This window comes from Piliocolobus tephrosceles, chromosome 1 (genome assembly GCF_002776525.5).
Source record: "Piliocolobus tephrosceles isolate RC106 chromosome 1, ASM277652v3, whole genome shotgun sequence".
Taxonomy (NCBI): Eukaryota; Metazoa; Chordata; class Mammalia; order Primates; family Cercopithecidae; genus Piliocolobus; species Piliocolobus tephrosceles.
The window spans coordinates 104,410,738-104,433,413 of record NC_045434.1 but is presented as its reverse complement, the minus strand read 5'-3'; the positions used below and the strand labels follow the sequence as shown (position 1 = coordinate 104,433,413).

Genomic DNA, 22,676 nt, shown 5'->3' with positions numbered 1-22,676 from the left:
ATCTTGATATATTTGCCTCACCTGGCCTCTAATCTCACATCCATGCCAATCTTTTTTACAGGCTGCTGCCAGAAAGAGCCTCATAAAATGAACATCTGATTGTGCCATCGGCCTGCTTGAACCTCTCTTGCTTGGTTCCCATTGCTTTCATCGTACAGTTAAAACTTGCTAGTATAACAAACAAGTCTCTTCATGATCTGGGCCCCACAGGCCTGTCTGCCGTCCCCTCCCTTCCCTGTCACCTTCCTCTAGGTTCACGCTCTATCATACTGCTCAGGGCTCCCCCAACCCACCAGGCTGTGGAACTTTACCTGCTCTTCCTGATTCCAGGAGCGCCTCTTCTGGATTCTCCTTCTTGCCGAGTCCTCCTAGGGATTGTCTAGCTTTCCCTGACCCAGAGGCGAATCATGATGCTCATCCATGAGCCTCAGAGATCCCTGCAGAACACACGGTCGTGCTCCCAGTGTGTGCCACCTGTTTCCCAGTCTCATACCTCCATGGACTTGCAGCACCTTGACAGTTGGGGCCCCCCATGCCTGGTGCATGTATTGTCTCTGGCATCAAATAATACTTAATATTAAAAACTGCAAAACAAAATCACCCCACTTGTGTCATTCTGCTTTCTTCTCTCCTCTCTACCGCCTACCCTAAACCTTGCTATTTTCCCCATTCATCCATGTGTACATAATCAGAAAGACAGCCAGATTGCTGGTCTGTTCACTCATTTCTTTACGTGTCCATCAAACATTTATGGCACCCCCACACTGTGACAGCCACCATACTAAGTGGTGGGGGCATGTGGAAATACCCCGACCAGATGGCAGCCTTCATGGAACTTCCATTCTAATGGAGGGAGAAAGACAGCAAACAACTCAGGCACGGAGCCACGAGCTAGTAAAGTCTATGCCAAGCGATGTGTACTAAACAGAAAAGGAAAAGAGGGTCAGGCAGAGAGGAATGCTGGGGCGGGTGAGCTGCTATTTTATCTGGGGTAACCTGGGGAAATTGCTCGGATAAGATGCTATCAGAACAGAGACCTGAGGAAGTGGAAAGTCATGCAGGTATTTGCAGAAGAGCATTTCAGGCAAAGGGAACAGCAGGAACAAAGGCCCTATGTGAGTTACAATACTACTAACTGTCATAACAAACACATCCCCAAACTTCACAATAAGAGCACAGCACAGTAAATGTTTATTTCTTGCTCATGCTGCAGTTCAACATGATGTTGCTGGTTGATGGACAGCAGTCTTCATTTGGGTCCAGACATCCAAACAACTTCCATCTTGTGACTTTCTCATTTCCAAGGGTCCAAAACTCCTCCCCAGTAAGTGGGCAGATGGGGAGTAGAGAAGGCACAGATGGTTCTTAAGACACCCCCTCCTCACACCCCCAGTAGAAGTGACAAGCACCACTTCACGTCATGTTCCGCTGGGGAGAATCAGTCCTCAGCCACACCTGAATGCTGAGGCATCTCTCTGGGCAGCTGCCTCCAGCAGCAAGGTCACACTATGATGGGCATTTTTGGTGGTAAGTGAGCCACCTCTGCCTCTGAGTGGAGACAGTGCCTGTCAGTTCAAGCTCAGCAAGAAGGCTAGGATGGCTGGAGAAGCTGATATAGGGCCTTGCAGGCCACTTGAAGGCCTTTGGATTTTACTCTCTATGAAATGGGAAGCACTTGAAGGGCCTTGAGTAAGGGAGTGACATGAAATGACTTATGTTTCAAAGGGGTGCACTCTAGCTGTGCTGAGGAGAATAGACTGCAGGAAGCCAGAAGGTAGACAGCTAGGCAGAAGGAAGGTAGGGCTGTCATGCAGGGGAGAGATGGTCAACTGGACCAGGTGAGAGGGAAAGGTCAGTGCCAGCCCTCCTACAGAGATAGGGCTGAGACCTCTAATTTAGTCCAACTCCTACCTTCTAAGCCAGGGGTCAATACACTTTGGAAAGGGTCATCTATTAAGTACTTTAGGCTTTGGAGGCCATATGGTGTCTGCTGCAACTACTCACCTTTACTGTTGTCTCATGAAAGCAGCCATAAATCATGAGCATGACAGTGTTCCAATAAAACTTTATTAACAAAAACAGATGGTCAACTGCAAAGTTTGCTGATTCCTGTTAAACCAATCACAAATGGTGCTGGTCTTCTCTCATCACACATTTCTAGTCAAGGCATCAGTGGTGGCCACAGAAAACAGCTGAGAACTCTGGACTTTGTCACTGCTTGAAGTTTGTGCGCCAGCCACTCCCAGTGAACTGAATTTCTTGTAGTAACACTTGTGGCACAAGAATGAATCACAGCTTCCCACTATCTTTGAGCAAGTTCTCTCTTGACAAGGGAAATTTGTCTATAACTAAATACCTTTATTATGTGTAATTAAGGCAGCAACTGAGAAAAGATGCAAATGTGTTCTGAAAAACCTTACTTTGCAGCAGCTAAGAGCTTTGCAACCTTTTAAAAGTGCAGGTTTAAACTGAAACACATTTGGCATGTGCTGAAATAGGGCAAGTAGATAACAGCTAAAGAACAGAACTAAAAGATAAGAGGGTTTTGTGTTCAGGACTTCATGCCATCTAGTGCTCACCCTGTGAGCTGAGCTGACTGCAGACACCAGGGAACACCCTCCCCACCAAGCCTGCTGTGCCCTCCACAATGGTCCCTTGCTCCAGAGTGAAAAGTATCGTCGCAGCAGAAATATCACAAGCGGCCACTTTCACCTTTGGTTGGTATTTGTTTTTTCAGAATTTCTTCTGTCTCTTTGTATGGCTGGGCTATATAATATATCAAGAAAAGGCAGCTAGAAAACAGGAAAAGAGGCTAGGGCAAGAAAAAATTTTCTCATCATCCCATTTGTGATGATGAATGAAAATCAATAATGATCCATTCCTCTGGCACAGCATTGTCCAATAGAACTTTCTGTGATGTTGTAAATGTTCTATAGCTTTGCTGCCCAAGATGGTAACCACGAGCCACAAATAATGAAATAATGAAAAAAAAAATAAAGTTATTTTTTTCTTCCGTTGTTCTTGTGTTCTATGTGTTCCACGGCTACTGAGCTCTTGAAATGTAAGCAGCATGGTTGAAGAGCTGAATTTTAAATTTGGCTTTGCTTTAATTAATTTAAATCTAAGGGTATATAGCTACATGGGACCAGTGACCCTGTATGGGACAGCACAGCTGCAGTGGGTTGGTTAAGATCTTGGGCTTAGGCTGGGCGCAGTGGCTCAAGCCTATAATCCCAGCACTTTGGGAGGCCGAGACGGGTGGATCATGAGGTCAGGAGATCGAGACCATCCTGGCTAACATGGTGAAACTCCGTCTCTACTAAAAAAAATACAAAAAAACTAGCTGGGCGTGGTGGCGGGCGCCTGTAGTCCCAGCTACTCAGGAGGCTGAGGCAGGAGAATGGCGTAAACCCGGGAGGCGGAGCTTGCAGTGAGCTGAGATCCGGTCACTGCACTCCAGCCCGGGCGACAGAGCGAGACTCCGTCTCAAAAAAAAAAAAAAAAAAAAAAAAAAAGATCCTGGGCTCAGAAGTCAGATAAACACAGGTTTCCATCCTGGTCCCCACTCACTAACTGTGATCAGGCAAGTTACGGTCACTTATCCTTAGCTCCCTCATTTTCAGGACGGGCACAATTGTGCCTACCTCATGGAGCATTTGTGAGGATGAGGTAAGAGGGTGGAGATAAAGCACTTCACACAGTGCCTGGCAGAAGGTTAATGCTCAATAAATATTCAGTGTGCGGTTATTTCCTAGGAAGCTCCTCAAAGAGCTCGTACCACCCTCTAGACATTGCAGAGAGGTGGTGCTAAAGCCTCAGTGCTGGTGTCTTCCCTGGAAACTTCCCTCATCCTAAGTGATATCACATAAAGTCAACTCAGGGGAGGGACAGAGTTGGAGCAAAGGGAGAGTCAAAGGCCACTAAATCAAACTTCTCACTATCTCTGAAACTTCCCTGGGGAGGCGAAGACTGCTAGTTGCTCACTCAATATTTGAATGACCATGTGCCCTAATAAAAGACCACAACACCCAGGCTATCTTACAGTTAAGGGTGGTCAATAAGATGCAAGCAGACATTGTTAAATCTAAATGTAGATCTCAGGACTTCCAGGAAGTCTTAAGAGGGGTCAGACAGTTTACATGTTCTCTCTTGTCTTTTTTCCCTTCACCTTTCCTCCTACTTCCCTCCAGCAGCCTTAAGGAAGTGTCTTGGAGGATGGGAGCCCTGTAATACTAATGATGGCAGAGCAAAAATAAAAGAGGCCCGGGCTCATGGCCACCATGAAATCACGGTACCAACCTGGGCCTACCCACCTTCAGATTTCTTTTATGTAAAAGAAACCACTTGTCTTGGTCTGTTTTGTACTGCTATAACAGAATACCTGAGACTGGTAATTTATAAAGAACAGAGATTTATTTCTTACAATTCTAAAGCCTGGGAAGTCCAAGGTACAGGGGCCTCCATCTGGTGAGGGGCTTCTTGCTGTGATATCCCATGGTGGAAGGTGGAAGGGCAAGAGAGCATGGACACCAGAGAGACCAGGAAGCTGTCCAAACTTATCCTTTTATCCAGGAACACACTCCTGTGAGAAAAGCACTAATCTATTCACGAGGGCAGAGCCTCTTAAAAATCCCACCTCCCAGTAATGTTGGTTTGGGGATTCAGTTTCTAACACATGAACTTTGTGGGACACATTCAAACCAATAGGACCTCCATACCATGTTTAGGGCATTATTACTTTTGTTTTCTCTTATGTGTAGCAGCTATGAACTAGCTATTTCTAAGCAGTGATTAATTCTGCAAGTCCAGATTATTATGACATATATTCAATGAAAGAAAGGGCTTGAGAAAATCAGTCCAGTCTTTATTCCTTCATCCTGCCTGCAGGGGGCGTCTAAGTCTGTGAACAACATTAGAGATCGCCTGTTATAGTCAATCTTTTTTTTTTTTAATCTTTAAACCTGTTCATTATTTTTTCTTCCATTGATCTCGTGTTCCAAAATATGTTTCTCTACTATCAGTTAAGTTCTATTGTTTTTTTGGTCATGAAAAACGTTTAACAAGCTGGATGTGGTGGTACATGCCTATAGTCCTAGTCCTAGCTACTTGGGAGACTGAGTCAGGAGGACTGCTTGAATCCAGGAGTTTGAGGCTGTAGTGAGCTATGATTGCATCATTGCACTCCAGCCTAGACAATAAAGTGAGACCCTGTCTCAATAAAATAAACAAAAAACAAACATTTAACAACCATAGTGGATTTTGTTTTGTTTCATTTTGTGGGCTGGCCAGCAGCTGATCTCCTTCTTATATTTGGGGAATTCTAATAAAATAGAGTTTTTGATGGCCTTATACTTGTTGTCCCTGCCCTTCAGCAGCTGGGCAAGAGCATACAAGACTTAAGATTTGCCAACTCGGCTAGGTGCGGCGGCTAATGCCTGTAATCCCAGCACTTTGGGAGGCCGAGGTGGGCGGATCACCTGAGGTCGGGAGTTTGAGACCAGCCTGACCAACATGGAGAAATCTCCTCTCTACCAAAAATACAAAATTAGCCGAAATGGTGGTGCATGCCTCCCAGTTACTCGGGAGGCTGAGGCAGGAGAATCCCTTGAACCCTGGAAGCGGAGGTTGCAGTGAGCCGAGATGGCGCCATTGCACTCCAGCCTGCACAATAAGAGCAAAACTCTGTCTAAAAAAAAAAAAAAAAAAAAGATTTGCCAACTGGATGGTCTCAACCTGGGACTTTGCATCTGGAGCAAGTAACATAAAGCAGCAACCATGGTTTGGAATGCAGTCTGCTGGGTAGTGGCATCTCATGTCCTGGTGGTTCCCGTGGGTCAGTGTCTGGTGTCCAGTGGCATCCCAACCATGCCACTTCTGTGGTGTGACCTTGGCTGAGCTCCTCATTGTTCAGCTTTTCCTGGCTACTGCCCATGTCCAGAGTCTAGTCCTCCTGCCTTTTCGTTTGCTCTGGAGCTGGCAGACATTTTCCTGAAGCAATTATTTTCTGCTTAAGTCAACTAGACTTAGTTTCTATTGCATGCAGCCAAGAATCTTGACGGATATACATGCTAAGCAACATGATTTCATCTACGATACCCACAGAGTTGACATCATTCAACCAGAGCAAGAGACAGTGTTCACATTAGCCAACATAGCTTTAACTGGCAACACACACACTTTCTTTTGAGCTTTTAAAAACATTGCTCCATGTCTATCATCATAGACCCCCAAGGAGAAGGCACCCCAGCCTCCTGGAAACCACTGATATCATTGCATATCCTAATATTACAGATGAGAAAATAGAATCTCAGAGAGTTGAAGTGAATTCCTCGATGTGTCAGGCTATAGAAAGAACTTCCATGAGGGTCATTAGCCATTCATTCATACATTACTCTTGGCCTGTGGCCATGACGTCTCAAGGAACTCAGAGTCAGGTAGGAGAGATGGGTGATTCTTGGGGAAACAAAAAGGATTCAAATAACACGGAAGTGAGCAGGTTAGGATATTCAGAAAGAGAGATTTAAATGATAATGAAAACAGAAGGGATATAACTTAAGCTTCAAGAACTCAAGCATAGTGGTAAAAGCAGGGACACAGCAAGATGGCCACGAACACTGCAGATGTTCACCTCTGCAGATGAGAAAGTCAGCCCAGACAAGATGGGGTTCTGGAGGCGTGAATCCTAGAAGTTTGGTAGAAAGCTGCCACAGCCAGACGGTAACGTCAATATACGCTTGTGTTCTCCTTTAAGAACATGTGATGCAAAAACATCTGAACTTGCAAAATAGATTTTTGAGGCTATTATTGTCTTTAAAAAGGACTCTTCACTTAAAAATAAGAAGACATCTATTGTTTAAGTTGCACTAATTTTTTCTTAGCTTATTTATTGTCTGCAACAACATATTGAGAGGAGGCATTTTTATCCCCATTTCATGGATTAGAAACTAGGGCTCAAGTAGATTAAGTCGCCAGTAAAGATCACGCAGCTTGTAAGAAGAAGACCCAAAGGTCCTGTGTTTTCTGTTCTACCAACCCAACCCCCACAGAGTGACTTTAAATAATGAACATTTGAAATGCATTTGGAAGGCACTTCTAATTGAAGAGACTCAATTTACAAAGATTAGATTTGCACACAATTTTGAGAACACATCCATCGCACAAAGCATTATGCAACAATATAAGGATAAATGCCGTGGATCGCATGCAAAAAAGAGGAAAATAATAGAGGAAGCGCAGTTAATTAATGCAGTAGGAGCTGAAACACTACAGGAGCAGATGAACATACACTCCCAGAATATGATACAATAAGCGGCTTCATTAGGAAGACAATTTATGTGGTCGGAAAGATGATAGCAAGAGAAAGAGGAAAATGTAAAAACAAATTAGTCTACTAGAAAACACTGATTTGAAGATATTTTATAATGATTGATTTGTAAGAAATCTCTCTGCAATAAACATCAGTGGAACCCTTGCTTTTAGAGGTCTTAAAAAATAGGTCAGTATCTCTGGGTTAGACAGGTTTAGGTGTGATTTTCCTCTGCAAGGAAACAAACCAGCTGGGTGTTTTCAAAGGCTCCCTTTAGTTTATGATTCTAAGGTTCCACTTATGGGAGCTTTCTATGACAGTCATTTTTTAAAGCTGGTTAACTCGTGGCTTTATTTTTCTTCCCCCTCTAAATTCCCCGCAGGGCTTTAACTAAATCAGACCACATTTGGAGTTCTGTGTTGCTTTCTGGGCACCACATTTTAAAAGGGACGTTGACCTACTCTCCCTCCAGAGAATGGAACCAAGACAAATGAATGGAAGTTGCTCAGAGATAAATTTCAATTCAATACAAGAAAATCCTATCTCCTTCTATCAGAATCCTCTGACAATGGAACCGGCTGCTTTTTGAGACAGTTTGCTCCTAGGACTGGAAACACTGAAGCAGAGGGTATTTGAACTACTGTCAAAACTGCTCTGGAAAAGATTATTTTTTAACTAAGTTTCCTCCCAATTTCAACACTTTATGATTGATTGATCATGTAACTCTTGAATATGATTTTGCCAAGTCGAAGCTCCTTTTAGATTATTAGCCTCTCCTTCACTCCACCCCCATCTCCATCCCTGAAAGTTAGTGAACCCAGTACAGAATGACAAAAGTTAAAACACCAAGGCCATATTGTCTGACAGTGCCATGTCCCTCCATTGGGGGAGCTGGACATGACATGGCCTGTTGATTGTCAAACTAACGGTTTGTGGGTCAATCAGGGTGATGGTGTCAGCAGTGGTAGCTCCAGTGGCCCTTGGGCAGATCTACATGCAAGAACAAGGTGAGTTAAGGGTTGGGAGAGGCTCGCCATGGGTCCTCTTCTAGGGCTTTCCATCTTGGTTAGTGCATCCCCATCCAGATACGTGATCCCAAACCCCAAGGTGCTCCTTTTGATACCTTCCTCTCCATACCCTGACTCCACACCATCATATTCAGCTCATCACTACATCCTGCCCATTTTTTTTTTCTGTCTTCACTGCCTCTGCACTAATCCAAGCCCCAAGCTCCTCTGTCACCTGGACCTGTATTCACATCACATGGCCCACTCCAAATTATATACACATCGAAACCGGAGTGATTTTTTAAAAATTCGAACCTACCCTGTCACCTGCTGCTTAGACCGCTCAGCAGCTTCCCATTGCTGCTGAGATAGAGAATAGGACTTGGCCTCCTTGGCCTTGTCTTCCCCGAGACCGTGTACTTCCCCAGCTCCCCGCTGTAGCCAGTCACTGTCAGAACGGCCACCAGCAGTTGCCTATTGCTTTGGGTAAGCAGTGTCCTCACATTTCAGTTTTCTTTTGTAATGCAATTAAGGAAGGTGAAAGTGGCCTAATCCTTGAGATTAGCCAAAAGTTGAACCTATTCCTACAACTCTTTCTCTAGCAAGAAATATCTGAATTATGAGGGAATTTTAGGCAGCCAGAGGGTTTAGCTGGAAAGATTTAGAAAGAAAAAGGAATGATTTATATACTGGATATTACAGGCTATTGGTGCCTCTTGGCCTCTGCACACTGGTTTCCTGCTGTCTAAAGAGTGCACCTTTGCCAGTTGTCCAAATTCTAGTCATCCTTCAGGAGCAAGCACAAGAAACACTTCTAAGTGTTCTAAGAACACTTCTAAGGCTTCTAAGCCTTCTTCACTGGCCTATGGGAGCAACATTGCTCACTCCTCCTCTGAGCTGGCAAGGCGCCTTGTCCATACATCCACCATTATTGCATGCACCACACCATATTGCAAAGGTGTGTGTGTGTGTGTATGTGTGTATGTCTTCTTCCTGGGCTGTGAGTTCATTAACAGCAGCACTGTGTCTCACGTCTTTGCATCCCCAGTGCCTGTTGTAGAACAGGGCTTTACGAGTAGGACTTTTGGTTGCAAGTCACAGAAACCAATGTGATCTCCCCTCAAGCAAAAGAAGGACAAGCCATTTATGTTCCCTCAGCATGCTCTGTACTTCCTTCCATTTCTCTTGAAGCGTGACAATCTTGTCAGTGCGCTTTTCATAGGGAAGAGCTCAACAAATGTGCACTGAACACAGGGTGGTGAGCGCTGGAAGCAGAAGGAGAGAGAAGGAATGGGAAGAGAGGGGTGAGGCACAAGCCCAGTGGAACCTGCCTCTCTGTTTATCCTGGAGCAGTCATGATGGCTCCAAGGTCACCATTCTCTGAAGACCCTGGCCTGGTTCTCCTTCCTATTCTCCCCTCCTCGCTCACTCTCTTTCCCCAGAAAGGGGGGAAGTTCTGTCAATTGGTTGCACTCAGAATTTCAGGCATCCTGCCCACCAGCCCAGTGCCAATGCGGGGCTGGGCTGTTCCCTGAGCCCATGGCGGTTACGTCCCAGGAAGGTGCCTGGAGAGTTTGAGGACCACAGGGTGCAGACGCCTCCTCCCTGCCAGTGTCTACTTAACTCTTCTCTCAAGTTGTTCCTACTATTTTTTGGGGTCCTTACTCTTTAATTGCTCAATTTCTTTCCTTTGTTTTCCTAGTTAAAGGCTAACAAAAAATGAATTGGGTATTTTAGTCATTTGTGGTCATCATTAATTTCACGGTCCTCTGCATTTATTAAGTCTTATTTCCTCTCCATAATCTTCTTTCCCCCTGATATTTGTAAAAGCACATCGTATTCTCCTTAATTGCTTTGGCTGGCGTGATCTAATTCTGATTTTTCGCCACCCTTATCTTTTCCTGGGAAGCTTTAACCGATGCAGCATATTCTTGTTTAATTCTTTCCTTTTTCTCAGCAGACAGGAGAGTATTTCTTTCTCCATAGATTTCCTACCAGTCTTTGGGAGCAGTTGTGCTGATTAGATTTTGCCTCTCCTTTAGGAGTCCTGGGCTGGGGCCGGGCGCGGTGGCTGACACCTGTAATCCTAGCACTTTGGGAGGCTGAGGTGGGTGGATCACTTGAGGTCAAGAGTTTGAGACCAGCCTGGCCAACATGGTGAAACCCCGTCTCTACTAAAAATACAAAAATTAGCCAGGGGTGGTGGCACACACCTGTAGTCCCAGCAACTCGGGAGGCTGAGTCAGGAGAATCACTTGAACCCAGGAGGCGGAGGCTGCAGAGCACTGAGATCACTCCACTGCACTCCAGCCTGGGCAACAGAGTGACACTCTGTCTCAAAAAAAAAAAAAAAGTCCTCAGCCGGGCTTCCCCTCCTTTCCACAGGCTCCTCCCCTGAAACCAAATCACCCAGGTTGTCCAGTCTTTCATCTGCAGCCAGACAAAGTACTCTTTGCCCCTCAGTGGCAGGTAACTCTTTCCCTTGCTGTTTCACTGCTTAAACAGAAGGCTGTGCCTGGGGCAAGAAGGAAGAAGGGAAACCACGCAGTGAGATGGACTTCCTGTTAGCAGCTCTGGTACACAGACTAGAGGTGAAGCAAACAACAGCAAAGATGCTAGGGACGTTAAAGGGTTGAGGGCCATGGATAATTAAGTGCTCCTAGTCAAAGACCTTCAAACTTCACTTTTGATTTGTTCAGAGCCAGATGCCAATGCCCGTCCCTCTATCTATGACCTGCAGGCACCACAGCTATAGTTTCCCCTGAGCATTGTGCTTATTCTCATTTAATGCCTATTTGGCTCTGCCCTGACTTGTGGTTAATCATTTCTGTGTCTGTCTCTCTTACATCGTAATTTTTTTTTTTTTTTACATCGTAAAAAATTTAACTCATCTCACTCCTTTGCAACCCACGCATACTTTGAATCCCATAGTCTCTATTTCTATTAACATCATTGCCTAGATTATTCTGGAACCATCTACAGCTTCCTTTCTCCCTCAGCCTTCACATGTAATAGGTCACCAAATTGCATTTTTATGAGTACCCTCCTTTCCATTCACATTAGATGCCCTTCATTAAACTTTCTCTGGACGCATTGGACATTGTGGTGGCCAGCTTACACCCAGCCCCCTTCTCTCAATAACCACCCTCGGCTTTCTTTCCATCACCACATCTCCCCATTTACTCAAGGGATGCCAACTACCCAGAACTCTAGGAATGAAGGCTGTGGCTTAGGCCTAACCCAGTCAGCATAATTCCACCCCACTCCCCCACCTCCCTGTTATTCTCATTGGTTCAGGCTAAGCACATGACCCAGTTCAAGCCAATGAGACTAGAGAGGACACTTATTGAAGACTTTGGGAACAAAAAGCTTCCTTGCTCTTCTGAGCACTCCCGGAGTTGAGCCAGGTGCTGGAAGCCATCTTCCCCACCGTATGGGAAGAGGCTACCTGAAAATGAAGCCAATGCGGAAGAAAGCGCAGACAAGAGATATGGAAAGATGAAGAGTCCCAATTTTATTATTCAAGTGCATGGAGCCAGCTGTGCCTGAACCACTCCTACACCTTTGTTGTGCATCCACATTCTACATCCAATCCATAAGAAGATCCCACCAGCACTGCCTTTGAGAATATTCAGAATCCAATTCATTCTATGTCTGCTGTTACCTTCCTAGTCCTTTTGCTCAGACTACTGTGGTAGCCCTCACACTGGTCTCCCTGCTTCCACAAGTGGCCCAGGAGATCCTTTTAAAACCATAAGTTGGATCACACTACTACTCTGCTCAGAACCCACTTACAGCTCCCCATCCAACTCCAAGATCCTCATCATGACTCTCAGGCCCTGCATGGCCTGGCTGCTCCCCCCGTCCTCCTCTCTTACCACTGTAGCCCGCGCTCAGCCCACTACATCCTCACTAGCATTTTAGCTCCCACTTCAGGGCCTTTGCACTTGCTGATCTATCTCCCTGGAATGCTCTTCCACCAGATAGCTGCGTGGTTTGCTCTCTCTTTCTTTCAGGGTTCTGCTCAATTGTTACCTTTTCTGTTAGGCCATCCTTGACCCCTCCTTCCTACAACAGCACTTCCTTATAATTCTGTATTCTCGTGCCTTGCTTTATGTTATTTATAGCACTTACAACCACCTGAAAAAATTATATATTGTCAACCGAAGAATGACAAGATTCATAAATTTGGAAAGGAGAGCTGTATTTTTCTGCAGGTGACCATTCTGACAGGCTGGAAGTGTAGCCTCTGGCCAGAAGTCAGAAGCAAGGATGGGAAGAATAAGGGTGGGAAGAATAAGACAAGGATTTATGCTGAAGAGGGGGGTCAAATATACATAATCAACAGGTTATAGGAGGAGCTATAAATAGTCGCAAACAGGAGGCGTGGGCATGCATAGCAGGCTAATGTGTGCAACATGCACCCCGTGTTCACCCTGGGGTGGAAACTCAACATTTAAATGTGTTACAGTTAGGTTCTATAAGTCAAAAGGTGAAGCAGGGGACACAAAGGCCCTCTGTGTGCAACCTCTGTAGACTGGCCAAAACCACCCCATGGTCAGTGGTCTCTAATGAGGAAGGAACACTGATCAGTTGTTGTATTGAAACAGGGTTGGTTTCTGTTTAACCCTTAGGGAAAAAAGCCTAAGAGTAGTTAGCAGAAGGGGGTGTAAGGAGATGTGTCTGACTTCCCACTTTGTCATGGCTAGGAAGTCAGTTTTTAAGGTTTCTCTGAGGTCTCTTTGGCCAGGCGAGGGTCCATTCAGTTGGTTGGAGGACTTGGGATTTCATTTTTATTTCTCAGTGTACGTGTGGTTATTGTTATCTGTATCTCCCCTTTAGAACATGCACCCTATGAGAACCTTGGGCTGCTTAGTTTGCTGTTATATATCCACTTCCTAGAGCAGCAGCTGGCAAGTGTCAGGTACTCAGCACAGTGTTGTCAACTTACTGATTGGATGAATTAACACATAAGCTAATCATTTTCCTATTTTTACATGAGGTATTTTCAGTTGAGTTTCTGCCACTTACAAAGTATTCTCATACAGCATTTAATTAATATGTTTGCTTAATAAACAATGAATACTTGTTTATTCATTGTTTAATAATGGACCAATGAATACTTTAGCTTAGGTTGGGTTGTAAGTTACATCCTCATAGATGGCAATACCTGACATGTGACTGTCCCTTTTGAATGCCAAGACACCACACTCAGGGCCTTCTTACATACTTACATTGGTTTTACAACATCAACAGGGCAAATATTGCCTTCCCCCCATATTTCAGGAAAAGCGAAGTGGTTTGATGGAGTTAAGCAGCAAAGCAGGGACTGGAGCCCACATCTTGTCCCCAGCCCACAGCTCTTGCCACATCTCAGTTTGCATTTCTGTCCATAGTTCTGCAGCTTTATAGCGTGGCATTCACCCACAGGCCTGGGGGAGTGCTATGAAATACTGTTCCATGTGATACCTACTTATCTAACATTTCCAATTCCCTCTTCCCTGAAAGCCAATAAAATTCTAAATTTTTTCCACATGAGACTGTGGGCTTTTTGGGAAAAAGAAGAGCAAGCATATGGCTCTCAGAAAATCAAACTGCTTTGTGAAATAAAAATCTCCCTCCTTCCCTCCACCCTCCCAGCTACCCCATGGTATAATATTCTTTGGAGTTTCATTTTACATGTTGAGGCTGGGACAACAGACACACGTGTGTGTCTGCCTTGAGTGATCATAATACATTGCAAAAAATCCTTCTGCAACCCCTCTCTTCCAGAGTGGTTTTTTCCTTCCTCAGCTATTCCCCACGGATGACATTAGCTCCCTTTTTAATTCCTTTCCCCTCGCTGCACACTCTGATGTTACTTACCAACCCCCAGTGGATATGCAGAGGCTTATTCAGTGTCACATGTAATAGATAAAACAGCGGGGGCTTCTAATCGGAAAATGTTTTGCAGGCTGCAAAAGACTATGGAAAACCACAAAGCTGCCAATATGGTCCAGAGTTTATTAATACATATTTGGCACAAGTGTGGCACACAACACTGCCCTCTCCCCCATGGGGGATTAGTTACATGTTTACAGATATAGCCCTTGGTGGAAGGGGGGCGAGGATATAGCCTCCTTCCCAGGAACCTCCTGCAGAGCTTTTTTATCTGAGGTTCAGAGACACCCAGGTAGGATGCCTTTTCATGTGGGCACAGCGTTAGAGGTTGCTTGAGTCTTCTTCCTATTTTATATTTTTAATATTTATTATTTATTTATTTATTTTTGTAGTGATGGGATCTTGCTTTGTTGCCTCAGCTGGTTTCAAACTCTTGGGCTCAAGTGATCCTTGCACCTTGGCCTCCCAAAGTGTTAGGATTACAGGTGTGAGCCGGCTTGTAGTGGTATTTTTAAGAAGCTACCAATTCCTTTACACACTCCCATCAAGAGGTGGGGTCAACATCTCCTTTGCTAAAATCTGGGCTCTGTGACCCCTCCAACCAAGTGAGTGCAGTGGGAGGACGCTATGGCCTCCCAAGGCTGGGTCAGAAGGGGCCAGGCCCACTCCACCTGTGGCTTTTGGGATGCTCGCTGCAGCCCCTTTTCTGAATACTCCTAAGCAGGAAGCTTCCACATTGCAAGGAGCCTAGTATCATGGAGAGGCCTTGTGGGGTGCTCTGGTTGACTGTCCTCCAGCCTCCAGGCACAGGCCCCAGGCATGCAAGTGAGGCCACTCTCTCGGAGGCACCACTCACACTCGGAGCCCCAGCCCACCCAGCGCTCAGCCATTTGCATCACCCTGGACATTCAAGTCTTCCCCGCATCACTCCAGACACAGTAGAGCAGTGAAGAGCCGGGCCCACAGTTTCTGTGAATGTAACAAGGCAGCCGTTTCATGCCCCTGAGTGTGTGTGGGGTGGTTGCAGCAGGAGGAAGCACAGCACACAGCCAGGTGAATGCTGAGCGTTAAAAGGGCCCTGGATGCATTCCAAGAGCTAGACCTCCCAGGCCCCCTGGCTGTACCGCCCACACCTCATCAAATCTATAGGACCAGACAGCAGAAAAGATTCCTTGTCCATTGTTAAAACCCTGCAGAAAGAGCCAGACTGTATGGCAGTCAGCACTGACTCGCTCCCACTCTGAACAAGGCCTGCTGTGACCTCCTACTCGACCTGCCTGTCCCTCCTGGGCCTCTCTGGCCTCCTCTCCTTCCACCTTCCCTCACTCACTCCCCAGCAATGCTGGCCTCCTCCTCTGGCTCCACACACACCAGATATGGTCCCACCTCAGGGCCTTTGTTCCTGCAGTTCCCCCTGCCTGGACTGTCCCTCCTTGTGTATTTGCCTGTCTCCCTCAATTCCTTTAGGCCAGGGATCCCCAAGCCCCGGCCGCAGACTGGTACCGGTCCATGGCCTGTTAGGAACTCTGCCACAGCATTAGCTTCTCCAAGGAGTGCGAGCCCTGTTGTGAACTGTGCATTTGAGGAATCTAGGTTGCATTCCTTATGAGAGTCTAATGCCTGATGATGGGAGGTGAAACGGTTTCATCCTGAAGCCATCCTCCCCCAACGCCCCCGGTTCCTTGGAAAAATTGTCTTCTACAAAACTGGCCCCTAGTGCCAAGAAGGTTGGAAACTGCTGCTTTAGGCCTTTACTGAGAGCCACCTCCTCCGTCAGTCCTTTGTGGCCATGCTCTCCAAAAGAGCAAATCCCCACCCACGTCTCCAATTTGCATGACTCTTTTTCTACTTTATTTTTCTCTTGAATACTTGTCACTATCTAAATACTTCTATTTTACTTATTGTTCTTGTTTGTTATGCCTTTCCCACTAAAGCATAAGCTCAATATCCACAGAAATACATCCCCAGGGCCTAGAAGAATACCTGGCACAAGGAAAGTAGGCAGTCAATATCTATTGAAGAAATAAATGAATATTATGTAACAAAGTTATGCTTTTGCTCTTATCCTGAGAAAGAGTATATGCCTATCACAATTTGTTAAGTGAATAAATGGGAGACATGCAGGATGGCTGGTTTATTGCTGCCTTTAGAAAACAGTATGAATTCCATCTTGCCGAGATCTCCTCCAACCTCCCTCTCCAACTTCACCACCTGCCTCCCTCCTCTGCCCAGCCAGAGCAGGTATCCTCTGGTTCAGTGCACTGAAGCCTGGCTTCTGCCAGTTCCTCTGCCTGGAAGGTCCTGCATCTACCTCTTTGTGAACTTACATCCTGTTTGTCTCTTCAGGACCAGCTTAGGTACCACTTAGCTGGAGTCCCTTTGACCTCTGGTGAATTCCATGTGCACTTCTCCCAGGTCCTGAGGTCCCTGGGTATCTGTCTCACCTCCTTCCTCAGTCTGAATCTCAAAGGGCAGATGCTGCTCTGCCCTGTTTGTATTTGTAGTCCTTACTCCCCTTCACTCATAGGCAGCTGCAGGTACAGATGGGGTCTGGAGAATTTGGGGATGTGTTGGAGGGATGGGGTGAGAGAGGAGGTCAGGAGAACTCCATGTTCATATCCGCCTCTGTCAGAGTTTGCGAAGTGCAACAATAGCAGTAGAACTAACTGACATGCCCCTGTGACAGTGAAAAGAACACAGGACTTGGAATCAGAAAGCCTGGTCTCATCTCCTCTCCAAGTCTCTTTAGACAAACCATTTACCTTTCCCAAGCCTTGGTTTCTTCATCTAAAAAAATGTTTATGCCACAAAGATATTGTTTGGATGAAAGGGCATCATTCTTGAGGGGGGAAAAGTGTAAACTGAAAAACACTATGCAAATGTAAACGAATGTGCAGAAGTTAGGTGTTCTGACCAGTGAAATTGACAAGAGTGCGGCTCAGGTTGCTGCCAGAGGGTGGCAGCAGCAGGCAGGGACTTTGGCCCACCGTCCTTCGAAAAAAAGTAACCCTGGAAGCTGCCAGAAAGGGACATATTCACTGGGTTGCCCTGAGATGATCAGCTCATCTGACTGTGAAGAGATTGCCCTCTCTCCTGGAGTGGGATCTGGCCAGGGCTGAACCAAACCCCAGAAGTCTTCCTTTGAGTGATTTTCCCCAGATGGTTCTTATGGCCACCCTCACCATCACAATGCTGTCTTGAAAATTACAGCATTCGGTGTAGGTTTTTTGTTGGTGACCTCATCTAGCCTTCACCACAAACTTTTGAGTTTAAGGGAGCAGGCCAAATTATAACTCCTTCCCCCAGATCACCATTTTATTTTTTTAATTTTTAAAAAATTTTCATTTTTGTAGAGACAGGGTCTCACTACGTTGCCCAGGCTGGTCTTGAACTCTGGCCTCAAGCGATCCACCTGCCTCGGCCTCCCGAAGTGTTGGGATTACAGGCGTGAGCCACGGCACCTGGCCGTACCTCACCATTTCAGACATGACAAAACTGAGGCCCAAAGAGGTTGCTTTGAAGATCACACAGATACTAAATAGGAAAAAATTAGAATTCACATTTTAAGCGTGGGTTTTTTTTAGCTTGAATTCCATTACATCATCACTTCTTTCACCTGCTTGTTCAGTTATTCATACAACCAGCACTTTTTGGGCTCTTGCAGTTTGCTGGAGAGCTGCATAGACTTCCTACTACGTAGCCATGGTGGCCGTTCTCCTGGCCTAGGCGAGCCGATGTCTCCCACCTTTTCTGCTCAGAACTAGGGCCTCAGTCTATCTTCCTCTACTCTGGGCAGCAGGCGCCACCTCCTTGGTGTTCTGGGGCTCATATCCCAAGCCCAACAGCTGAGAAGGGCCCTCTCTCCCCCTGCTCCCTACATCACAGCTTCTTAGATCACAATCTCACAGGCTCTGCTGGCTTTCTATTTAGGCAATCCTGAGAAATAACTAGGAAGAGGAGGGTAACAAAAACAAAAGTGAAAAGCAGAGAAAAGTAATGCATACCTGAGGAATCATATAAAGTTTCCTAGTTCTTCTCAGTCTACAGTCCATGACTTATTTGCTACGAAGTCTCTAGGCCCTGAGCTTGAACTTCCCTGGCTTATTTCCCAAGGTGAAACTTCTCTATTATTTTGTCTCTTCTTTTATTCTCTTAAGTTGGCCTCATTATCAGGCACATAGAGGCAATCTGGGAAGAAAGCTGACATTTGTCGAGCATCTCCTAGGCGCCAGGCATTGTGTTAGACCCTGGACACACATCACTTCCTTTGACCTCACAATAGGCTTGAAAACAAAGCATTTGTCTTCTTTTACAAATGTGGAAACTGAGATGCAAAGACATGAAATGACATGCCTAGATTCATGTATCTAGTACGTGGTGACTCAAAGCTCTTTTCCCTAAAAGCACATGATTATACAGCTAGCAACAAGCATGTACCCCTTCTTCTGTCAGAGGCGTTTACCGCTTGGGGGACTTCCAAGGTGAGTGACTCTCATATCCGGAACCCAGGCTTTACACAGGAACTGGCACCGTGGGTCAATTCTGAACTCTCTGCGTTGTGGGTGGGAAGCCCAAGAGGAAAAGAAAACTCAGTTTTTGCCTTGGAGGAGATACCACTTGACACCGGAACAAGCTCTCAGAGACGGGATTTTTGGCTGGAAAAGAGCACGCCTGCCGCCATGGTGCATGCCTTGGTGGCTGATTACGTTAGGCTGCTTTTATGAGAACACCCACTTGCCTGGCAGTGGCAATGTTTGTGGAATCATACTGATACTGAAATTCTGCTGTGATCATCTAGATACAACCAAGCTAAACATCAGTAGGACCTGGCCACAGACACACAGTGTAGCCTTTCAGATCATCAATGAAGCCCTGGCAAATGTCAGGGATTTTTCTTTTTTTTTTTTTTTTTTTTAATTCATTTTATAAGCACTTGGTTTTATTGCACAGAAGCAATTGAAACTGGACTCCAGTAGAAAGTGTGCCCTGGCATCATTCAGTGGCCAGTGCCCAGCCCCACCTGGACCACTCTTCCAGAATAGAGAGCTCTGGGCAAGGGCTTGACCACTGCTTTGGAAAATAGAAGGCCTTTGGGAATAGGTTAAGACATCTCAAGTATAATGTGTTTCTAACTGCTCATTCATTATTGTGGTCGTCTGTCAGTTGCACATAGAGGCAATAAATGCACTTATTTGGAAAGGAGGGGGGCAGTTTTTACAGTCAAGTGTTTACGTATGGCCTTTGGCATGTATCACATTCGGCTACATAAGCTATCATAACATAATTGTCCATCGCCTGGGGAGGGTGTGGGGGCAGGGGGCTGGGAGTGCCCTCTCTTGCTAACATATTGCTAACAGAAGTTCCCGTTTCAAGAAAGAGGCCCTGTCATCGAAGCACTTTCTTCTTACATAAAGGGGAAAAAAGTGAAAATTGCATTAACTCCGATCCTTGAGCTCCGGGACCCTTCTGAGTTTCTTTGGCTGCTCCAGACATTCCTTTCTCCCTGCCTTACTTCCCCTCGGCAGCCTTGTCTTCTGTGGCCTTCTCTGGAGGCCCGCTGTCTTTTTGGTCTGTGCTGGAGGATTTCTCAGGCTTTTCCGCCTTAGGTTTGCTGAGCTCCTTTGAGAGGGTGGGTCATCTTTGGCTTTGGTCTCTGTCTTGGGTTTCTCCTCAGGCTTCTTGACCTCAGTGGCGTTCTCCTCCTTGGTGTCTTTTTTTCTCCAGTGCTGCTACTGCCTCCTCCTTCTCTGCTGGTTTTCTGGGTTCCTTGGCCTTGGCATCATCTGGTTCCTTCTTGACCACCTCTGTCTTCTCTTTGGGTTTAGTGTCTTCCTCCACCTCCACCTTGCAGGAGCTTCCTTCTCTGGGGTGGCTGCTTTTTTCTTATATTCAGCCTCTTCCTTCTTGGCTTCAGCTTTGGATTCTTTAGGCTTTTCGATGGCAGCTTCCTTCTTCTCCTCCACCATAGGCTTTGGAGCCTCCTTGTTGGGTGCCTCCTCTTTCTTGTTGTCCTTCTTCTCCGTTTTTGGTGTGACAGGAGCTTTTCTTCCTCTGCCTTCTCTGGGGTCTCTTTGACTTTCACCTCCTGGGGCTTCTCCCACCCCTTCACTGGGGACTTCACCTCTTCCTTCTATGGGATCTCCTTCTCAGGGGCCTTGGCATCCTCTTTCAGGGGAGACTTCGCCTTCTCTGGGAACTTGACCTCCTCCTTGACAGGGCTTTTGGCCTTTTGGGGGGATTTATCTGCAGAGGGCCTTGCTTCCTCCTTTGCTGGAGTGTTGGCTTCTGGAGACTTCACATCAAGAGTCTTGGCCTTCTCAGGGGACTTTGCTTCTTCCTTCACTGGGGACTTGGCCTTCTTTGGAGACTTGGCCTCAGCCAGTGACTTTGCCTCTTCCTTTGCTGGGGACTTGGCCTTCCGGGGGGACTTGACCTCAGCTGGAGATTTTGGTTCCTCTTTCTCTGGGGACTTGGCCTTAGCCAATGACTTTGCCTCTTCCTTTGCTGGAGACTTGGCCTTCCTGGGGGACTTGACCTCAACTGGGGATTTTGCTTCCTCCTTCTCTGGGGACTTGGCCCCAGCTGGTGACTTTGCTTCTTCCTTCACTGGGGACGTGGCTTCCTTCTCTGGGTATGTGGCCTCTTCTGCTGGGGGAGACTTTGCTGCTTCTTCTCCCCCTTTTGTCTCCTCCTCTTCACCCCCTTCTTCCTCCTTGCCCTCCTCCTCTTCGGCCTCCTTTCTCCTCTTCAGTCACTTTTTCAGTCACTTGGGTCTCCTCCATCTGTTCCTCCACAATCACAGTTTCTTTCTCAGACTTCTGTACCACTTTGATCTTCTCTCTGCTTCAGACCTTTATGTAAGTGGACGTGGAGGGAATTTTGGGGAGTCCTTCTGGAAGCGAGAAAGGAATCGGGCCAAAGTCAATCTGACATTCCTCACCTTCCAGGAGTTTTCTGTAAGCGGCTATCTCTATATCCAGAGCCATCTTGACATTGAGCAGGTCCTGGTATTGCCACAGCTGGGCCCTCATCTCCCACTTGATGTTCCTCAGCTTGGCGTCCAGCTGCTGAATGACTTCCTGGTAGGAGGCAATGTCGGCCTAATGAGGGTCCTCCAGCTCAGAGGGCTGCCTCTCCAGTGAGTCCATGGTGCTTTTCAGCGCGTCCAGCTCTGTGGTCTTGGCCGGAAGCTGACACTGGTACTCAGTTATCTCCTCCTGCACTGAGCGCATGTCGTCTGTGTTCACCTTGGCTGCCTCCAATAGTCCAACCTCACCTGGAACCACTCCTCGGACTGCAGCGTGCTCTGCACTGCATGGCCTTCGAGCTGCCGCTGATCTCCTGCAGCACTGATGCGCTTACATCATGTCACACTTGAGGGCGTCCCTCCGCATGGCCTGTACCTGCGCCTGTGCCTGCCAGGCGCTGCAGCGCTGATCTCGCCGGGCAGCTAGCCCACCTCCTCCTGATGGTGGCGCCGCAGGTAGCTGCGCTCCTCCTGCAGTGCCTGCGCCTTCTTCTGCAGTTCCATGCCCGCCGCCTCGGCCTCCCACAAGAAGCCCGCGAGTGGGCCACAGCCTTGGCCTCCTCGCGCTGCTGGGCCTTTATGTGGAGGCACTGATGCACATGTGCGAAGTCCTCCAGTAGGTGCTCCTGCTCCAGGCGCAGTGGATAGCGCGGTGCCCGGGTACAGCACGTTGCAGCGCATCTCGCAGACCTTGCGTTCATACAGCTCGCCCGTGGCAGTGCGGCCCACCTGCTGCTGTCGCAGCGCCGCCGCCTCACCCTCCAGGCTGCAGTTGTTCACGACTGGTTGCCGCACCCTGTCGATGTAGCGGGTGAAGCGGTGCTTCAGCGCCTGCAGCTAGCTGCTCCTTCTCACTGAGCGCCACGGCCGCAGCCACCACTCTGCTCTCTCATCCCATCCCATTGCTCAGCGTGTCCAGTTAGTCGGTGGTTGAGGCGGCAGGCGCCCCAGAAGTGGCTGGGCGAGGCGGACACGGAGCTCATGGACGTCCGCGTCCACGAGTGGAAGCCACTGGAGGAGTCGGCGGCCAAGCGCCTCCCGCTTGTGCTGCCCTTTAGGGCCAGCTTGTAGTGGAGGGTTCCCCCGCCGTGCAGCCTTACGAACAGGGCGCCCAGCAGTGCGTCCGAGCCACTGAAGCTCATCATGGTTTGAGCAGGTGCCCAGGGCCAGGATAGGGTGGGAGGCACTCAAATGTCAGTTTATAGTAAAAATGAGGCCGGGCGTAATCCCAGCACTTTGGAAGGCTGAGGCTGGCGGATCATTAGGTCAGTAGTTCGAGACCAGCCTGGTCAATATGGTGAAACCCCCATCTCCACTAAAAATACAAAAATTAGCTGGGTGTGGTGGTGCACACCTGTAGTCCCAGCTACTCAGGAGGCTGAGGCAGGAGAATCGCTTGAATCCAGAGAGGGACGTTGCAGTGAGCTGAGATTGCACCATTGCACTCCAGCCTGGG

General features: G+C 47.2%; 1 long non-coding RNA gene and 1 pseudogene across 1 annotated transcript in view; one reads left to right on the top strand and one right to left on the bottom strand.

The window, feature by feature from the left end:
• The window catches only part of LOC111549642, a 37,644-nt gene extending 37,361 nt beyond the window's left edge, over positions 1-283 (top strand). Inside the window, exon 3 of the long non-coding RNA XR_002733795.1 lies at positions 62-283. This is a non-coding gene — a long non-coding RNA (uncharacterized LOC111549642). The remainder of the gene's footprint in view (positions 1-61) is intronic.
• A 19,418-nt stretch (positions 284-19,701) lies between these two features.
• On the bottom strand, positions 19,702-22,365 carry LOC111549558 (annotated as a pseudogene).
• Positions 22,366-22,676: the final 311 nt, after the last annotated feature.